Raw genomic sequence first — 20068 nt, forward strand, 5'->3', positions numbered from 1 at the left:
GGCCCCGTGCTTTACTCTGCTCCTGTGAATTACAGTAAGATCCCCGAAAGTGAGGATTTGTACTCGTCTGTTCAGACCCTGATAAGCATCATCTCAGAGTAAATCCCTGGAGGGATTCAGCAAAACTTGAAATGAGCTGGTGAGATGTGTCTCCTCAGTAGTGTAGGTTGTTGGACAGCTTGTCAAGGGAAGCTTGTAAAACCTATGGTTTATCTTCTAACTGTGTACGTTTCCATTTTTTGCTTTATGTGTATTTCAACATAGTGAATAGTAGCAAAATGGAATTTCAGACAATGAAAGACACTTGGCATTTCTGCAGAAATTATAATAGTAAAAATAATGTATTTATTCCCATTTTCAAAGGTTTATTTTTTTCATGTCCAACATTTTATATCAGGAACCAATTTTTCTTCAATCGGTTTCAGGAAGAGAGCAAACACAACCTTGAGTGAATCCCTCGAGTGTACACACACTCTCAGAATTGGGCTCAAAAAGTCAGGAAGCCAGCGAGACTAAAGTGGAGTTCAACCGACCACAGCAGTAGTGCTGGTCTCAGAGGGAACTTGTTATGACCTCTATCTCATATCCTCATTATTTCTCTCTGTCTGTCTGTCTGTCTGTCTGTCTCTCTGAATGTCTGTCTGTCTATCTCTCTCCCACTCGCTCTCTCTCTCTCTCTCTCTCTCTCTCTCTCTCTCTCTCTCTCTCTCTCCCCCCCTTTACAACTTAATTTCCTCTCATGTTGATTTGAAGTGTTTGTTTTAAAACGCTTTTATCATCTTTCCAGTGATGATCTCTGCTTTACGGGCCCCTGTAATTGCTAAGTATGAACCTACTGGCCGGCTGAACACAAATATAAATATTTGAGTGATACAAAAGGAGTCCGTCTGTCCTAGGGTTGTGTAGAAAATAAAACATCTAAATGTGCTGCTGCCATTGTGAAGACTGTCCAAGCTGCTGGCTTATTTTCTTTACTATTTTGGGACCAGCCAATCAGAGCAAGGCTTTTGTGCATGTTATCATACTTGCCGGAAACCCATGTGAAGTTAATGCCACCTTATCATCTGATTGTGTTATCAACGTTGAGCTACAAAGCACCCAAAGGGACAGAGGTTATTGAGGAGGGAAAGGTTAAGTACCCGGACAAGTGTTATAATGAAACGTTGAGGTTAAAACTTAGACAATAGACAGCATAAATAGCCAACGTTTGTGACAGTGAATATACATTATTGCGTGTTTATTACATAGCCAAATGAGATGTATTTCATGATTCATTTGTCATGAAATTAGCACTTCAACAGTAATAAGAACTAATATACTAACACTTTCCACATTTGTTTGGAATCAGTTTATTAATTTGTTCAACATTTATTAAGCCAGCAATCTTTTGTTATGATGCCCAAATGCGCAAGAAGTAAAGAGTTAAATTGATTATGTTTAATTAAACCTGAATTAAAGTAAATCTTCCTATTATCTTCGTCTTCTATTTCTGAGTACCTACCTTAATTGCCCTTCTAAAACTCTTCTTGCCTCCGCCAGGCTTCTTGAGAACTAGAGTGTGTAGCCCTTACACTGTTTGACAACAGGGTCACTGCAATTGCCCCACTTGAGCAAAAAAAGACATTTGGTTTGGTTTGGAAAGTGAAAACTTGAACACCATTAACGTGTTTGCTCTCCCACTACTCGTGATCACAGCAAATGCCATCACTTCAAAGCAGTGGACCCCAATCCTCACTTTTATTTGTTTGTTTCTTTGGAGAGTGTGAGGAGAAGTTGTGGTGCACGGGTGGTCAGGGGGACATTGGACTTGGGGGGATGTGTGGTGATATCCAGAAGGCAGCCTCAGCATTGAGTAAGTTAGCGAACTAGCTAGCCAGTTAGCAAAAGGGGGGTGGGGGGGGGGGCAGGGTTCTCATTTAGCCAGGCATAGCTGCTCTTGTTTGCGGTTGTCCCTGACAGCATCGGCCGACTCCAGTCCAAAGCACCTGTGTTTGCTCACTAGCTTTCCCCCAATCTGCTCGAAAAACGCTGCGAGCTTGTCACATGGCAGCCAGATAGCCCGGGCACCATGGGAATACAAAAGCCGGGGCTTTTAGAACAGTTAATCATTAATGGAGCCCTCTCTTTTGTTCCTATTCAGCTCTGCACTGACATAGGCTTTGATATTTCATAAATGCAGACATACGTAGGTCAGACACAAGCAGGCGTAGCCAGGTACAAGAACACCTAAAGAGAAGAGTCTTTGGAGTCTTTGGAGTTCTCTAGCGCTGATGGGGGGGACATAGTCAGTAAGCAGCACTGCTGTGGTTTCATTGAAAACACTGGCAAAGGAAGGCCATCTGCATCTGTGGGGGATAAGACGAGAGAACAGAAGGGTTAATCTCACACACAACACCTTTGCCAGTGGATACATCTCTTAGAATAACTGTAGTAACACTGATTCCCACCACAACCCTATCAATGCCACAACACTCATGTATGAGAGAAATATCGAAATAATTATTAGAATGAATATAGGCTATACCAACTAAAGAACATGGAAAATCACCAAGAAAATGTTATTTTGAGTGGAATTTAGAGTGATTAGTACCGCCTCCTCCTCTTTTCAGTATGGTGTCTGGGTTGTTTCCCAGCCCATGATGTGAATGAGAAGTCCAGGGCTCATTGCATGGCTGTCAAAGTGGGCTTTATGGCAGAAAGGGGACATATGAACTTCCTTTTCAAAGAGACCAGCCACATTTATCATAAAGGGGAATTAACTCTACACAGCCTCTTTCTTATTACCCACTAAAATGTGCAGAGAGGTCTCTTATCTCCCATTTGCCTGAACTTGCTGATGGCGTTTCTAAAGAGATTCTGTCTCAGCCAAACCGCCCCTACCCCCAATGCTAATACTGCTGTATGAGAAGCTTGTGGGTGAAGCTTGGAGAAGCTTGTGGGTGAAGCTTGGAGAAGCTCAAGAGTCTAAGGCTGAAAATATACAATATACAACATACGTGAGCAGAGTGGCTATGTGGGGTACTTTGCAAGCTATGAGTCGATCTTTAACATGTCACATTTAGATATCTGCTCTTTCATAGAGAGAAGTCAGAGATTAATGAAGTGTTTCATGTAATGTTATGATATAGAGTGCTTGGCACGCACATTGAGGAAGGGAGTGGGAGAGTTTCATGGTAGGTTTTCATGCCAGAATCTCAATCAGAAAATATGTTGCATTCTTTGTTTTGTCAACAATAATGTCAGGTTTGTTCATTCCAGTATGAATGAGTGCTCGTATTGACAGTGGTTTAATAGAGTGCCGCTTTGATCCACTGATATTGTTGCCTTGAGTAAAAAGGTTTTACAATAGTGCATCTCAACTGCAGTTTTCCAATGTCTCCTTACCTCACTTCACTTCAATCCAAGTGGCTCCAGCTCATCCAACACCGGTCCTACACAATTCAAAAGCAAATTGACAATATTGAATTTTGAATTATTAACTCTAGCCATCTGAAAAGAATTGATTTCTTTCACATTCTGTACCTCATATAATTTTGGTTATATTATTTTCAATTCTAGTGATTTATCACACACTTGTACTTTAATGCATTGTTTATAACATTTGTGTATGAACGTCATAGAGCTTTAAATCCACCCACTGTGTGTGTTGACTTCCAACAAAGTCTGTTTATTTGCTAACCCTGGTTACTGATGATAAGGGCCATTGGTGTTCGTAACTATAACTCATCTCCTCCACTGGTGACAATTACGTCTCTCCTCTTTGAATCATCTAAATACATTGTCTTCCTAAAGAATAGAGAAAAATAAAAGACAAAACTAAGATGATAATAAATGCTTTGCTTCAGCTATAAGGAAATAAATTGGGTTCAGCAGAGTCAAAGGATAGGCCTAACGACTGTATGGTTCAAACAAAGGTTCCTGTTTCAGGAGGGCAGGTAGGTAGATGGATGGCTTGGTAAACATTGCTGACATACCTGGCCGGTGCCATGGGGCGGTCACCGCCTGTGACTGAGGGGACATTGTGTGTGTGTGTGTGTGTGTGGGTGTGGGTGTGGGTGTGTGTGTGTGTGTGTGTGTGTGTGTGTGTGTGTGTCAGTTTCAGGTCCTTCTGCCTGTCCGGTCCAAACCTTTATGCCTATCCCTCCTCTTCCCACCTGCTAAAATTCGGAGATCATTTTGTCTTTATACCCTATTGCATGATAATGTATTTAGCACATAGTATCACTCATATAAGTCCAACCCCTGAAAAATACAAAAACACAGACATGGCATTGTCAAAAGCAAGGAGAGGTGATGCTCTTTTCGCTGTGAGAGAGTACACTTTGGACTGTGGGAGACAGGTCTATAGCAGCTCAGTGTGTGAGTGGTATAGCTAGATGAGGAACACCCAGGAATGTTTAGTTAACTCGCCCGCCACATTCAAGCATGTGTGTCAAAGGTGTTTACAGGGTGTTGACACACACATTGTGAGAGAGGTAATATGAATGGTATAGCCTATGTTTGGGAAGAGTGTGCTTAACGGACCCAATGCAAAGAGAAACAACCTAGAGTCTGAAATATCAACTATACACCAATTAAATCTCATTCTAGCAGAAAACTGGCAACAGGCAAATACTCAGTTGTAAATAAATAATACACGGATGAAACAACAGCATGTCAATATTCAATAAGATTCTACCTGATTCTACTTGACAGGGAAAAACTGGTAAGAAAGTCGAGCAGTTGCAGTTTATGACCTTCAATTCAAATATAAACATCTTCAACTCACTTCATCATCCTCAAGCTTTAGAGAATTTAATGGCTGAAGCTGTTGAAATGTTTGAGTTACAATTACATTAAGCAAAGCATTTGTCACCCAAGTCAAATGTGTGAATTTGCATAACAGACTGAGATCTGGATGTACGGTATTATTTGAATTTAGGATATGTATTGATGTCACTCATATTACCATATAAATCAATGTGACACATGCAGTGTGAACCTTAGAAAATATGAGGCCTTTAAAGCAAATGTAAGAAAATATCAGACACCCATATTGTTAGTAAAATGCTGATTCGCATTTACACTCCTTGTTAAAAACTAAAAAGACAGTTAAATGTCAAAAAATTGCAAAGGTCAGCATTTCTTGTATGATTCTGCTATGATTGAGAAAAAAAAAATGTACTTACTTTTTTTTCAATGTAATAGATGATACTGATTCTGATTGTGAAAAATGGTCAATATGTTTATTCAGTTAGATTGTATTTATGTTCTGTATTTCTCTGGATAAACAATCACTGTACAGTTCAATATCACATCATACTATATATCCAGATATCTCTTTTGAAATCAAATGATTATCAGATGGATAAGTACATTGATTGTAATTTATATCAATAAGCAAAGCAAAAAACGTTCCACAAAATAATATGTAAAATAAAAGTAAATCGACGTCCAAGAATTGTAAGGCCTTTGAGAATTACATCTCTTATCAATTTTAATGCTTCAAATAAATCAATGCAAAACTCAGTTAGATCAATTAAATAAATACATGCAAAAATCAATTAGCCTAACTAAATATATACAAAAACATTATTCACAGTAATTTATTTTATTAACATGTAACAAATAAATTCAATAGACAATAGCTATTAATTTCTCTAAAATTACATTGAAGGCATTGTGTATGTATTAGATCTCAAATATAATATACCATCAATAAATATTACTCTTATTTATATTCCAAATCTGTATGAGAGCATGATAGCCAAATCAACATCTGAGTGAAACAATTTGAGCTTGACTTTGATTAGTTTGGCTTTACAAGCATTACAATATCATTATGTGCTTGAATTACATCTGATAAATATTTAAATGATGTAGACATTCTATCTTATATTTAAGCGTCTTATTGTTAAATGTATTTTTACAAGTGATTTTGACAAGAATCACTCACTGACATTTCAAACGTAGCCAGAACTGAATAATGAAATAACTATTTCGATCTAGTGTTCATTGAGCAATTTTATTGTTTCTTTCTTTGTAATTTTGATATCAAATGTTTCATAAAAAAACAAGTCACATTTACATTGCACTTGATCTGCTAGCTTTCAGTTTGGAAAAGTCCACAAATGAATTTTAAAGAATAAATTAAAAAGACTTCCGATGTGACAATACAAATTAATTGTATTAATATTGTTTCCTGCAATGTCACAGTGAAATCAGGTGCAATTAAATTGAGAATTGTTTATATTATAAATCAAATACATTTTAACCAATTCTCACCCTACACCAATTTTCAGTTTCATCCCAAATGTGAAGTGTTATTATTATTATCTTTTTAATGTTTAATGTAAATTGTAAAATGTTGCTTTCCTATACATAGCTTTGACTTTTTCTGAATTAAATATTTGGTCCCATTTTAAACTAATCAGAAGTTATTAGAGCTTAATACGTTTATAAGCAAGTTTATACCATGCAAAGGGTGTTTTAAAGGGCCTTACACCTGGTGTTTGTTAAATATGACATCACCCTTTACATAGCATGACATTTGCTTAAAAATCTTTTGTGAAGCATTCATGAAGGCCTCTAAGGATCTATGAATCTCCAATATGCATCATTATGTGTGAATGCAGAGTACTGTAGTCTACATTACAAATAAAATATATCCACATCTACATTCAATACAAAATGCATCACCTCCCTTAATGTCTGGAGAATATCAAATGTTCTCTCATGTGGGTTGTCAAAGGAACAGCCAATGGCAGTCCACCCATTCTCTCATATGACCACCCACTTGGAGCTGCATGACGTGAATCTGATAGCTGTGACTGTAGCCTCTTGGCTTTACACAACTATACAGGTGACAACAGACTGCCCATGGCCACAGTACATGTCAGTTGACCTGAAGCCTCACAACATCAATACAGACCGACTGCCCTCTGACACACAACACAAGAGCACAATTACTGAGGCTGACACCGCTTGGGGTAATTGGAGGACTTTTTGTAAGTTTCCTCTTCTATGACTCACTGGGACTTTCTCCTTGTTTGAATGCCAGAAGATTGTAGTTGTACGGAGCCTAAAAAACCCAAGTCCTCAGAACTCATAAATTACACGGCCACGGACAACCTTAAGCGGTGTTGAAATGCCATGAACGGAGCTTTATTTCAGCACCACTGGAGCGTGACGCTGAGATCGCTGCCAAGCCTGGCACCACACCACAGAGAGCTGTGCTCACATAGCCTCCACAAAAGACACCTATTTATCCTTTCATACCTGAGCTCTGACATGCTCACTAAACATCAGTGGAACACCAACAGCCCTACGAAAACAAGCACTTATTGTTTCATAATGATGATAGCTCTCTGTGCTCATACCCAAATTACCATTGATTATCTTGTACTTTTAAATCTGATTCAGAAAAGGAAGGCCAAACAAGCTGTGTCTACGTATAATACGGCCAACAAACATTTTTTTCTGAAGTGTCAAATAGTGGTCCTCAGAGAGAAATAACACTACACTGAACCTTTTTTCACGTATGGTGCAATAGTGTAAAAGATTATGGCCAGAGATCTGTTCACTGTAGCAAGTCAATGGCAGGTGACAGGTGTTTGTCCCTCTGTCTGAAAACCCTTTCCTCCAGGACATCACAGTAGCAACCATCCTCTCTCCTCTCAGCCTCTGAGTCTGACCACCCAGGGGGTCTGTGACATTACAGCCCATAAGGTGGGGGATGGGCACATATTTGTGTGTGTGTGTGTGTGTTTTCTTGTGTGTGCTTGTGCGTATTTTGGCTTTTTGAGATACTCTAGTATTGTTAATTCTTCTACAAGAGAGAACTGCAGTACTTCCAGTTCCTGCCAAACAGACATCACAAGCGCTGAGTCTGAATACACATTCAACTCAGAAGTGTAAATGTAAATGCAAACATAAACCAACAAAACAAAAACAAAAGAGCACAACATGGATCCTGCCGTAACTATTTGGCTTATTTGCCTTCTCTTCTAACTCGAGTTGGCATTAGGTCATGTAATGAATGCATCTCATTTCTCTCTCAAGGGCCGTCTGCACCATTCAGTGGCTGGTTAAAAAAGGACATCTTTGTCAGCGTCTAAAAAATGCAATCTATCCTTAACTATATTTAAGTTATTCACACGGTGAGGGCGTCTGCCTGTTGTAATCATATTGATAATGTAAAAAGTAGTTGTTTCAAGATGAGACCTGTTGAAACACACACACAGTGTTTACGTGTGTATCGTTATCGTACCCTGTGCTTGACTTGTGCTGCCTCCTTTATGGAGAGAAGAGGGGTCATGCTTTACACCCCCACCACAACCGCCGCCCGCTGCTTATTGTAGAGAGGGAGGGGATTCAACCCTTAAACGACCGCACATGCTAAGGTGAACCCTCAGCCACCCAGATACATGGACGTTAACCCATTCAATTAGACAACAACGTCATGGCAGGCCGTATGTCGGCAGATAAATGACCATACAGTACGACGTACAATGGGAATTAAAAGTATAGGGCAGCTGGGCTCTTATCTGGCCATGGGGAAGAAACCAGGCAACAAAGGGAGGCCTAGGACTAAGAAGCTTGATGCATGGGAAAGCCATGGGCCGGCCATTGTGGCTGCCCTTCTGCTGAGCAAATAGTCCAAACTGTTCATTCCCCATCTCCCCATTCTCTCGGCGGGACATTGTTTGTGTCCTTGCATTTCATTCTGACTGGGGAAGATTGCTCTCAGGGCCAGTGAGCAAACAGTCCAGAAAGGAGCCGGCTATCTCCTGGCGTTCCCAGGAGAACTAGCATTTTTATTTCAGCTCCAAGCTGTCAAAGGATTGGAGAGTTTATGTCAGGATCCTGAATTAATTGCTTTAAGCCCGGGGGCCGACTCTACATTTTTATCACCAAATGTTCGGTAAAATGTTTCCTAGCAATTATGCAACCCACCCTCCCCCCACCCCCCCAACACCTCATGCCAGCTTCGTATAGGCTTTCACTCGCCAGACATTTGTTATTTGATACATACAGGATGAATTTCTGCTACACAAATGATGCGTTTAGTTGTTGTGACAGCACAATGGTATGAATAGTGATGGGCCAGCGCGGCTGTCGAGGATTCAGTGGAATGGGGGCAAACAGAAAACATTTGTGTGTTTTTTTCTCTTCTCCATGATGAAAGGTACTCGAGCCAGGATTGGCAGTGAATCAGCCAAGCTTGCAGATGCTTCAATAAAACATAGCTGGTCAGACATTTGGTTTACCAGGCTTCAGAAGCTGAAAACCTCCATCTGAATGGTCAAAGTGACCCCGGAACCTTCTGTCTCCCTGAAAACCAAAATACATTTGACATTGTTGGAACGGTGACAACAATGTTTGCTAACTATCTTCATATTCTAATGCCAGATTACACAAATCAGACAACTGTTCATTTTCTGTCCAATTTCCCAACCCCTCTATCCTCTGAAACGTGGTTATCTTTCCTGGTACAAACACCATACAAACATTCTGCCACATAAAATACTAAGAAGTCTTTGTTTTTGAACATGACACAGTAGTGATATGGCTATGCATCAAAATGCAAGCACTTTTTATTATATACAAAACAATGTACTAAGTCCAATCATGGTCAGGAGAAAAACAAAATACAGCCTTCAGGAAAGAATAGAATCTTGATTAAAAGGTCAAAATGGTTTGACTTATACAGCGCATTATTCCAAAGCGCTTCACAATGGCCTCTCATTCACACACCAATGGCGGCAAGCTACCATGCAAGGCACCAGCCCGCTCATTGGGGTTCAGTGTCTTGCCCAAGGACACTTTGACATGTAGCCAGACAGGGTTCGAACCGCCAATCTGCCAACCTGCCAATCTTGCGATCATTAGACGCCAGCTCTACCTCCTGCACCACATCCGCCCCCACAACTATTAGATACTTTCTAAATTACCTGTTGATACAGTCATGCATCAGTAACAATGCTGTAACTTCAACCACCTTCTGGAGTTAGTCACTGGTACAAAGAAGTCTTCAAGACCTATCTTAAAGGCATTAGCAATAAGTCACCGTAACGCACGATGGCATTTATATAGATTAGCCTTATACAAACTACCTTTCATGAGCACCTCTGATTATAACCAATCAGCCCAGTGTTCTCCATCAGATAGGCTCACAGAGTTCAATACACAAGGTTAAAGTTGGCAAATACTTTGTTTTGCATATGAAGTTGACTCCACCTGTAATTTGCATCAATATAGTAATACAACGGTCTCTGAAATACTGAGTTGGGTTGGGTGTGTTAAGACCAAACATACAACTACTACAACAGCCAAAAATGCATGACACTTTTACTTCTTTTTTTTATCCAAAGCTTACAATAAGGAAGGTTGAAAAGATATCAATGGCATGTTGCACCAATTATCTTCTGAAATACATCAGTGAAGAGTTGCTCTCTATCGTAATCTGTCCAATACCTTTTTGTGCTGTTGCACACAGGAAGACAGATAAGAGGATCCGATCATGACAAATAAATCTGCCGGTTGACTTCTTAATCTGACAGGAAATTAAATTCCACTCAACGCTGTGTCACTGTCAGTGGTGAACAGGCGAGGGTTAAATAGTGTGTATCAGGGGACTTCTCTGTAGGAGGACATGTACGGCCCCTTGTCTTTAATGGTAATCTCCTCTATAGACACCACCCAGCTCTACCAGACCCTTCAGCTGAGCATCGGCCTGTACGTGATAAACGACACAACCATTTATATGGGATTAAATTGGGGATTAATTTAATTCAAGTCAGGGTATGTGAATTCATTAAATGGCTGACAGTGCTGCTGCACATGGAGGGAATTTAATTCGACTCCCCAGAGGATAGCGCACGTGGGGCGGGGAAGGGGGGGGGGGGGGGGGCGGGGCGGGGCGGGCATGTTGAAATGGCAGTTGTCAAGACAGGGAGGTTATTGTTCTACAGTTTTTCAATTGACACTTGCCGTAAAGGCATTGACACTTAACACCATTGATTGGTTATTAAATTGAGTGTGGAAATGCTATTAGGTAAAGGCGGGAGAGTGAGGGAGAGAGAGAGAGGGGGGGAGGGGGGAAGAGAGAGAGACAGAGAGAGAGAGAGATGCATGGCCTTAAGGGAAAAAATAAACCATATTACAGTAGTCTAGCCTATCTGCACACATCAGGCGTAGAGCTCTATGCTTTCATACCCATGAAGAAGAACAAATACAGGTTTTTAGAGAGATTTAGCTCTCACTCATATGGTATTGAAATGAGCACATTATTTGAATGTCAGTGATTCTCATGAATGTTGAAATGGCATATCTGTCGCCGGGCCTCCCTGACAAGCTGAGCGGTGTAAAGTAAAGGTATTAAATTCAACTTGGAAGCAGATTACCGATTTCACCCCAGCAGAACACTCCATCTTCGCGTTCAGTAAATTGAACAAGTCCCATTGTAAGATAGCCTATCACACGGAACATGTCTGCGCAGGGAACATATGCAGGACAAAATATTACGTAGTTTGTTATTCCAAGGACGACGCTGGGGGGTGGGGGGGGGCACATGGGCTTGTTTGTCTTTGCTGGAAGCGGAGATTGGTTTGGGGTTTAAATGAATCGCTGGCGCACTGCGTTTATAGGTTTCATTAACTTTTAATGAGTTGTGTGTCCTTCTCTGTGACTGGCCGGCGAGGCTCTGCCTCCACTCGCAGGGCCCAACTAGAGCAGAGAGATGTGGGACGTTGGCAGCCAGCCCATGGACATTATGTGTGTTAATGTGTAAATCGGGTGAAAATGGAGTAAAAGGCAATACAAGAGGCTCTTTCCGTGGTAGAGGACCTTTAGTTTTGATATCCATCGACAGTGGCAGCGGACGAGTCTCACGGCCCACCCCGAGGCCTCGGGGGGAATAAAGAAACCATGTTGGATCAATCACAGCTGAGCAGGAAACCCTTTACCACAGCTGAATGACATATCATCTTATGGTGGCTTTGCCAACACGCTTCCCTCTCAAATACTCAAACCTACAGGGAAATATGGCTGTGGAAATCTCTATGCTGTCTTAGAATGACAATAGAAGCATATAAACATATAAACAACACACACATACATGCAACTTTCCCATTTCCATCCCAGTAATACCTAGCTTCATATGTTGCCCTTCTCTAATCTTGATTTAATATGGCGTCTTGCTGCATGGTTGATCACACATGTATTATCTTGCTATGGGTTTCACATGCTCCGTTTATCTCCTTGAGTGCCTAATCTTCTCTCCTAGCATGCCTGAATCTCACTGTGCCCCTCCTGAGACCAAAGCCTTACCTGTCACCTCCATTTCATGTTGTTATGCTTTACTCAATGACAATTAACACCATCACCTGTACATATTCGTTGATTAGAATGGTCTCGATTATTGATCTGGATCTAATATGACTGTATTTTCAAATCTATTCTCAGGTGACACTTCAATGAATCTAAGAGGCTGAAAAGATGTCTAATCTACCTCCTCATCACAGTGAAAGATCTCCAGTCTAGGCTGCTGTACTTAGATAAACACAGGCCATCCATCCACTTTCCATGGTACAAAAGCGGCAGAGGGGACTGAGAGGCACCCCGTCCTGCAGTGAATAGGTTGTTTTTAGGTTGTCTTTAGGTCACTACTTGTCCCACCAGCTGGTGCCTCAGGGCAGTCAATGGGCATTGTTGACTGGGCTCTATCTCTTCTCTCTCTCTCTCTCTCTCTCTCTCTCTCTTTCTTTCTCTCTCTCTTCATCTTATTCTCTCTCCTCATCTCTCTTTCTCTCTCTCCACCTCTCTCTCTCTCTCTCTCTCTCTCTCTCTCTCTCTCTCTCTCTCTCTCTCTGATGCCATCAGGACCACACAGCCCTTGTGTCCTGGATCAGGGTGAGAGGAATCTCTGGTCAGGAATGTCACACCACAGTGCCAGAGGAGTAACGGACACATCACAGTCACCGGCCGCATTCTCACCCTGTCCCCCCTCTACCTCCCCCCTACCTCCCCGTCTACCTCCACCTCCATCTCCACACTCCTCCTTTTTTCCTCACCGATGGCGGTTTTGCTGGCTGACCCTTTGGCCTCTACCTGCCCTGCTCGGCCTGACCAAGAGGAGATGATTCACTGAGAATACCATTTTCATTTACAATCTGAGAATAGCAAGAAATAGCAAGCTAAGTAAACATTTATAGAAGTTTAATAGATATGAAGAGCATTGTTACCAGGTACATCAAACGAGGGTTCTTCCCTGAAAGCTCCTGTTTTGCCAATGAAAAATGTATTCTATCAACACTGACCGAAAAAAATTCTTGTTGAAATCATAAAGTGAGAGGTGTATGTAAAGTATAGAGTTGAGGGACTTGTATGATAGAGGAGTGTGCATGGTGTAAAGTTGTGCGAATGGGAGAGAGGGGAATATGTGACACACCCTGATAGAGGGGTGTGTATGGTCGAAAGAGGTATGTATGGAATAGAGTTAGGAGGTTCCATGGGAAAGATATATGTGCGGTGCAGGGATACCTGCGGTAGAGAGGTGTGTTTACGGTAAAGAAGCGTGTGGGCGGTAGAGAAGTGTGTGTATGGTAAGGAAGTGCGTGTGTGCGTGTGTGTGTGTGTGTGTGTGTGTGTGCGTCTGTGTGTGTGTGTGTGTGCGTCTGTGTGTGTGTGTGTGTGTGTGTGTGTGTGTGTGCACGCGCATGCGTGCGTGTGTGCGTGCGTATGTGTGTGTGTGTGCAGTATAAAGAGGTGTGTATACAGTAAAGGAGTGTGTGTGCGGTAGAGAGAGGGGTGTGTATGGTAAAGAAGTGTGTGTGCGATAGAGAGAGGTAGGCTATGTGACTCATGACAAGAGTCTGCTAATCCCTGATGGTTATCTGTGAGGATGTGATAGATCCCAGAGGCACAACACCTAATCGTATCAGCAGCAAAATACAGATCCCTTTCAGAGGTGGGCGAACATTTCCTGTTTTCCTCAGATAAATGTTGTATCGCTCCTGTCCTGCGCCACACTGGTTGTTTCTCTCCTCTCAATGCTTCCCAGAGCCCCATTCTGTCCACCTCAACACTGTATTTTGTTTCTACTAGCCCAGTCACAGATTCATCAAGGGTAGGTAACAGCTTTGATAGCATTTAGGGCCCACTCCATTAGGGCACACACACACACACACACACACACACACACACACAGTGAGGAGGTCGGCTGTCCTCAATATGAGAGGCTACTGACTCTAGGAAAGAGACTAATGTCATTGGTATACAGACAAGTACTTTCCGATATGCATTGCAAAATACAGTATATTGTGCATCTGGCTATAATAAGCGAAATGTATGATGTGTTAATACACTCTATATAGCCTACTGTTTTGATTGTTGTGCCATGGACCCCATTCCCAATAATACATTTGAATGTATAGATCAGAAATGTATCTATGATCATTGATTAATGAAATGGACAATCTAATGTCTATTGAGCATCTATTTGCAGACAGCTCTGTCAGGATATTACCATACGTTATATACTGTAAGGGAATCCATATTCTCTGTAAACGATTTACAATATAGCATATTTAAAGAAGTATATTGTAAATAAAAGTATAGATTTTATTTGCCACAAATGTCATGTTTGATCAGTTTTTTCAGTTCCTGTTTTTTCCAAGCGAAAGCGTGAATTCGTCGTGCTAATTAGGCTACTCAGAATACATATCATTGAAGATCGGTAAACTGATAGCTTTTTGTTATTTGTAGCTCTCAAAAATCAATCAATATTGAATGTTTATTTTTCGTTCGTACTTTTTGTTTGTTTCATGCACATCGCACGCATACTCCATATGCCATTCATAATTATTTATGATTCATAAGTATTTCTTTTAAGACATTATTGTTATTATTATTGTTGTTATTATTGTTATTGTTATTGTTATTATTGTTATTGTTGTGATTCTTATTGTTATTGTTATTAGAATTGTTATTATTGCTAATATTTAAGCATGATTATAATAATAGCTAGTTGTAATAATATTATGTAGGCCTATGTCTACTTTTGTGCATATTGCATAAATACACTTGTTTGAAGCATACATTCACAATTCACAATTGATAATTATTAATGCATTGTGTCAACAGACTGGCCACTAATGTTGTCCTTAATTGATGCAAGATGGGTGGACAGGATGGCCGTATATCATGACGAGGGACTGACTGCTGAGAAACCATGGGTGGCTTTGAGTTTTGACTTTGTTGTCCTTTAATATACTGTGGGATAGCAGTTTCCCTTGCTAAGATATGGGATTAGGAGTATTTCGCGTGAAAGAGGAGTTAAGTCGGGGTAGTGTGGACGGTCCCTCCCCTGCAATAGGCTCAAACCGAATTACAGCTTGTTAGCCCGGTGTCCTGCTATCACCCAGGAGACCGATCTACTTGGGTGTTCCAGAGGCCTGACAGTTCAGCCCAGACTGGTGGTGGAGGCTGCGCTATAGGCTTAGAGGTCTCAATGACACAGCCTATAGCCCGAAACTTGGCTATACGTATCAAAACGTCGTTGTTTTATATTTTGCTTATACATAAATTAAAACGGGTTAAGTAGCCTAGGCTACCTAGGCTTTTTTTTTTTACCTAGAATAATAGAGCAACAATAACGAAAAACATTTGCTTATAGCCTAGACCTCTTCATCCTTATTGTGAGATAAAAACGTACTGTATATTGCAGTGTTGCATTGAAGCTGCTGCAATAGAAAGGTTGCGCAAACGCACTGACAGATAATGCCTTAGCAAGTCCAGTCCATGAGAGGAACATGAAGGAACAAAACCTAACTTCCTCACTGCCGGGGGAACTTGAAGCAAGTTTGACCACAGCTTTGCTGCCAGACGATAGGCTTTAGGATGGAAAAGTGCCACTGAGTCCTTGTTAGAGTCAGACTTTATCAAGAAACATGCTAATAATGACTGATATGAAATGTCATTAAATCGGGTTGCCAAAGTAAAGGGATCAACAAACTGGACCATCGCATCGCTCATCTTGTTGCTATAACAACTGTGACGGGGTCGCCAGGCCCACTGCAGAGGCATCTGAAACCCTTATTGTGTGTGTGTGTGTGTGTGTGTGTGTGTGTGTGTGTGTGTGTGTGTGTGTGTGTGTGTGTGTGTGTGTGTGTGTGTGTGTGTGTGTGTATGTGTGTGGCCCCTGCGTGCGCTCGTGCATGCCTGCGCACCTTTTCCAATATGCTTAATAAGAGCGTGTGTCCTACATGGTCTTGCAGGTCTATGCACATTTGATTTGAACATTTGTGCAGGAGGCTGTTTCTTCCTAAAAACAAAACCACCAAGCCTTCACGGAAGTTTTCTGAGCGTGTCTCTGCACTTTTAAAAGATAAAAAGTCGCCCAGTCGTCCAGTCGCCCAGGTCGGTCCTTCAACATACAGGTTACGAAATTGGATGATAGACTGATGTCAGTGACGTGAACTCTGGTGTACTTTCGGTAAGAATGTTCCGCAGTGCAGATTGAGGCCGGTTACCTTTGAACCATGGCTCCAAAAGGCCATTCCCATTTCACCCCGCTGGAGGAGGCTTGACTGGGGTTATCCCCTCCATCAAAGGAACGGGAGGACAGCGACGGCATACGGTGCTTTAATAATGGCTAATGGGCATTTTCGAGGGCTCTCGATCCTTGTGAGATTGGAGCGAATTAATTATTGAAAAACGACCCTCTGTGTATTCGGAGCAGATTAGGCAGTTTTATTATGGAATCAAATTATTATTACTATTACATTTATCAGAATTACGGTTTTAACGAAATATATGTATTATTATTAGTAGTAGCCTAGTAGTAATAGTAATAGTAGTAATAGTAATAGTAGTAGTAGTAGTAGTAGTAGTAGTAGTAGTAGTAGTAGTAGTAGTAGTAGTAGTAGTAGTAGTAGTAGTAGTAGTAGTAGTAGTAGTAGTAGTAGTAGTAGTAGGCTATTAATAATGAATTAGGCCCATAGTGGTAGGCTAATACTACTACTACTAATAATAATAATAATAATAATAATCATCATCATCATCATCATTATTATTATAACTATAACAATAACTATAACAAAGACAATAACCATAACAACAAGTATTATTAGTATAACAATAATACAATCATAATCAAATATTAATAATATTATTAGTAGTATTCAAAACAATAGTATTGCAATTAGTAGGCCCATTTCTGCTCAGATAACGGAATGATAGGTATTGTAGCCTATATTCGAAACGACATGAATACTGGCTAAAACAAATCATTTTCTAAACAAGTGGCATTCCAGTGATTGATTCAATATTTTTTTCATTGAATTTGAATAATCTAAAAAATAGTGGAACATGGTTGGCTGCAAACCTATTCAATTTCTGTAAACCGCAGGAACAAAGCATACACATCTACAACCCATCAACAGCTGAAACATCAACCACCGAACGTAGCATTTGAATGTTCAAAACAGGGCTTCCATGAGCGATGAAGCAAGTGTGCCTGACATCAACGATATCTATCAGCTTCTGACACGCCACTGAAAGACCCTGACACGAAGAGGCAGCAACCTCTATCACAACTTGCAAATCACCTAACCAGCCTTTGTCATGAAATCCAATACGGCCTGCTTTTGGACCTTTCTAGTCAACTCAGGATTTGAGCCAGAGCGCATCATGCCGCAAATAAGTCCTAGTGAACTGAAATAAAATTAGGAAAAATGCAACAAATGATCCATACCTGTGATATACAGTCGATGCTTATTGCCAAGCTACCGGAGCCCATTGTAGAGCCTCGCCTTCTGCCTTCTGCAAAGGGCTCTAGACATCACGGCATTTATTTGAGCTCAAACTCTGTCACTGTTGACTTTAGCACAAAGCAAAGATTTCACTGCCCCGCTAGTTTAAAAAAATGATTATTTTACCGAGATATCGATCAGTGTGCTATAAAAAAAAAAAAACAGCTTAGCATTATGTCTAAAATGAAGAGAACGAAATGTAATGTCTGTGCAAATTTACAGAGCTGTGACGTCCTATTCAAAGTTTACACTCCTGCAATTTGGCTGTGCATGTACACTTATATGTGGGCATAACCTACACTCCATTGTTTACTGCCTTTGTTTATTCGCAGATCACGGGTGTTTAAAGTACGATTTGAGAGAGGGACTGGAGAATAAACGCAGTTTTACGTGTAGAAGGCGAAGGGATATGAGGAGAAAAACAGCTCTTCTCTGCCCTTGGATTTGAGGGCAACTCGCCAGGGACTTGTCATCCGCCTATCTGTGAGAGAAGTGTGGGTGTCAAACAATGGCTGTCTTGCCGTGATGGGAATGTGAGGATTTTGATTCATTTCGACTTCAACAATATCTTATCTTTAGTTCAATGCGAGGGGAGGTTCTAAGTCGTTTTAAAGTACCTCTAGACAATGACTGAACTGATAGAGAACAAAGCAGGCATAGAACGTCACATTCAATCGGCACTGTTCCCAAACCACCCCTCTCTTTTCCCCAACTATTCTCTGACACCACGGGAGACGTCTATGTGATAATGAAAACATTTTTTATGCAAAGATCAACAACGTGTGTGCCTTCCATCAGTGTGTGTGTGTGTGTGTGTGTGTGTGTGTGTGTGTGTGTGTGTGTGTGTGTGTGTGTGTGTGTGTGTGTGTGTGTGTGTGTGTGTGTGTGTGTGTGTGTGTGTGTGTGTGTGTGGGTGTGTGTGTGTGTGTGTGTGTGTGTGTGTGTGTGGGTGTGGGTGTGGGTGTGTGTGTGTGTGTGTGTGTGTGTGTGTGTGTGTGTGTGTGTTGTGTCACAGGACAATCACTAAGAATTGGAACTGTTAATATTGATACCAGCCTCTATGAATGTGCTGTGCAAGGTACAGTCAGTCTACAACAAGTTAGGTCTCCTATAAAGAGTGTAACGAGCAGATTATTTCATATCATTTAATGACAAAAACTACAACGTCAGCTCCTGATAAATGCAGCACATATAGGTCTTTCAATTGACTTATCGGATATGCCCAAGTGGACTGTATTTCAGCTAAAATATTGACTGTTGGCAAGTTTGAAATGTAAAGAATATGTGGACATATCTTCTGAAATAAAGTTGGAGTGGCAACCTCACACATGACTGTTGTGTTGTATGGAGAATAATGTCAACTGTTTTTTCTTTGAGCACTAAATCCAATGGTCCTCATCAAAGTGTGTGACATGTCAGGTATAAACCAATTACAAAACTAGCCCAGTGTTTCTCATCTGAGATTTTTTTTTATTTTTTTCTTGTTTAGGGGAGAGCTGGCAAATAAGTTCATCCACGTACACACGTTGTGTGAATAAGCTATATGAATCCTCAATAATATATATTTGAGGTGCATGTGTGTGTGTGTGTGGTGTGACTCTGATGTGGTCTTGAGTATTGAAACAAAGAAAACGGGTTGCAGGTAAATAGGGGGAATGAGTGATCTTGACTGGTTTGTGTTCAACATTCAAAAGCTGGCATGACAATAATACGTAAGATATTGCATTTTAGTGTTGCGATAGACCCACTAATAAACGCTTAATATTTCTGATTTTAACTTTGCATTTAAATATGACAGGTGGGAAGAAATTACAGTGTCCAAAGTAATGAGAGTTACTTGGGAACAAAGAAACCATCGACCCAAACACTAAATATTTTGACGTCTCTGGACAGAGGGAAACGAATTAGGCTACTGATAGTCTAATGGCCATCTCAAAGGCAAACGGAATATTGCAGCCTTATTCCGAAATGCGTCGTCACTCCTTTTCCACTTATCATTGTGTTGCCCTGTAAGTCATTGTCGAATGTAACACGGTGGCGCTTATCAATAATGGTTCCAAACTTTATTGTCAATTATTTAGTCATATGGAAGACGAGACATGTTCCTCCAAGATCCATTTAAAATGATCGCGAAACTGGATAATATGTAGGCTATTTTATCATAATTGCAGGTAACAGGCGCTTATACCTATATGTTGGTGGTTGTCATCTCATGTGCAGTGCTCTCTTTCATGTGTCCTCCTCGACATGATAGAGACTTAAGATGGTAGATATTT

At 40.9% G+C, this 20068-nt stretch overlaps 1 long non-coding RNA gene across 2 annotated transcripts; it reads right to left on the bottom strand.

The window, feature by feature from the left end:
* Positions 1 to 356: 356 nt before the first annotated feature.
* LOC308172924 lies at positions 357 to 17911 on the bottom strand. 2 transcript variants are annotated; one of them, XR_013937870.1, is made up of 4 exons: positions 17735 to 17911; positions 3385 to 3431; positions 2591 to 2685; positions 357 to 2345 (listed from the first exon to the last, which is right to left on the bottom strand). It is a non-coding gene; the product is annotated as an uncharacterized lncRNA (long non-coding RNA). The 2 variants fall into 2 exon arrangements; XR_013937869.1 differs by lacking the exon at positions 2591 to 2685.
* Between the last annotated feature and the right edge of the window lie 2157 nt (positions 17912 to 20068).

This window comes from Nansenia antarctica (genome assembly GCF_963989245.1).
Source record: "Nansenia antarctica genome assembly, chromosome: 1".
Classification (NCBI taxonomy): domain Eukaryota; kingdom Metazoa; phylum Chordata; class Actinopteri; order Argentiniformes; family Microstomatidae; genus Nansenia; species Nansenia antarctica.